The following is a 1720-nucleotide window of genomic DNA, read 5'->3' as shown; positions in this document are numbered from 1 at the left end:
CCGTGTGATTCTTGACCAACTGGACAATGACCCTCATTCAGACTATATCAACGCAAACTACATTGATGTTCGTATTTTCAACCAGACATATTTGTGAAGTAAACTATTTTTTGAAAATCATTAATTGAAACATGGATTGATTGGTTTGTGCAATAATGCTGAAAAAAATGTTATTGGCGCTGTTGAAGATTTTCTTCTGTTATACCTCAAAAGAAATGTATTGTTTTCATAAAATTAACAGTGAACATTCCATGGAACAAATTGAACAAGTTAAATGATTTAGTTTGTTTAANTTAGTTTGTTTATTGAAAAGCCATCTAAAGTTAACACGGGATCACTAAACGTGTAAAAATAGTTTCTTACTCTTTTAGAGTGTCACCTCACCTGCGGAGTATATTGCAACGCAAGGTATTTATGTTTTTGATTACTGCGAACGCATCTATATAATACGTATTTGTATATTATAAAATGCTGTACTGGTGTTCAGTTATGTTTGTATTTACTAAAAAAATTAGAATGCCCTTAAACCTTTTGAAACAAAATTAGCATGTTTCTCGAAATGTTATATTTCTCATAGGTTAACAAATGTCTGTAGTTCATGTTCAATTGAGAATTGATGGACTCCCTTAAATACAAAGGAAGGGTGGCGTAATGCTTATTTTGATAAATTACAATTGCATTCTAATTTACTTTATGGATAGGCCCGACGGACAAAACCGTAGATGACCTGTGGCGTATGCTCTGGCAGCTTAAATCTGGGAAAGTCGTCATGCTGACCAAATTGATTGAAGGAACAAAGGTAATACATATACTTATGGTTTTGCACCTTGGACATTGTTCTAACAATTATAGCATATTGAATGCCAAATGTGCAAAAGGTCACAGTCATAATAAGGCTTTATACCATTATATACACAGATGTCGTGTAATTTGTGTATATTACATTTGTAACTATGACTGAAAAAACCTTGATATCTATTTTGTTTGATGCAATATGTTTTGTAGTAGTAAACTGTTCACATTTGTATCTGAATTATATATATATATATATATATATTGTATAACCACCTGATTTGCAACAGTTTAATGAAAAAGCATAGCCCGTACATCACAAAAAAAATGGCAAGCTATGGTTCCTTTCTGTTCGTTGCTAGAACTGAAAAGGCAAATGCTTGATATAATTTTGCCGATATTTTTCTTAATCATAGAAAAAGTGTGCAAAATATTGGCCTGAGGAGGGAGAACCAATGTCTACAAAACATTTCGATATCGTCCTGGACAGAGAAAGGGTCTACGCTTTCTATGTGATTCGGGATATCATTATCACAGAAAAGAAGGTAAACGCTGTAAATCAAAACGTAATTACCTCTCATGAGTTCACGTTGTTCTCAGTGGCAAAATGAAATTATGTCAATCAGGATTACGATCTATACACCTTTTATACAGATGTACTATATGTTGTAGTGTATTCGGTTTCTTTATATATATATATAAATATATATATATATAATGATTGACTCTTTTTCTCCAATTGTTTACCTTGGTATTAGGAAAAAAATGATAATGACATATAATGCAACAAGAAATAGCGTTGATGTCAGATGCCGATTATGTTTGATGGAAGATATTCGAACGCTGACCGAAATTACACCAAAATGACGTCAAGTATCATATCGAAATAAACGACACGTATCAGAACGTCAATCTCTATCGTAGTGAA

At 32.4% G+C, this 1720-nt stretch overlaps 1 long non-coding RNA gene across 1 annotated transcript; it reads left to right on the top strand.

The window, feature by feature from the left end:
- On the top strand, positions 1-1331 carry LOC110451285. The gene is made up of 4 exons (XR_002463054.1): positions 1-67; positions 372-408; positions 702-799; positions 1209-1331. It is a non-coding gene; the product is annotated as an uncharacterized LOC110451285 (long non-coding RNA).
- The last annotated feature ends 389 nt before the right edge of the window (positions 1332-1720 follow it).

Source organism: Mizuhopecten yessoensis, unplaced genomic scaffold (assembly GCF_002113885.1).
Source record: "Mizuhopecten yessoensis strain PY_sf001 unplaced genomic scaffold, ASM211388v2 scaffold631, whole genome shotgun sequence".
NCBI classification, from domain to species: Eukaryota; Metazoa; Mollusca; class Bivalvia; order Pectinida; family Pectinidae; genus Mizuhopecten; species Mizuhopecten yessoensis.
This window is presented reverse-complemented; position numbering and strand designations above follow the sequence as displayed.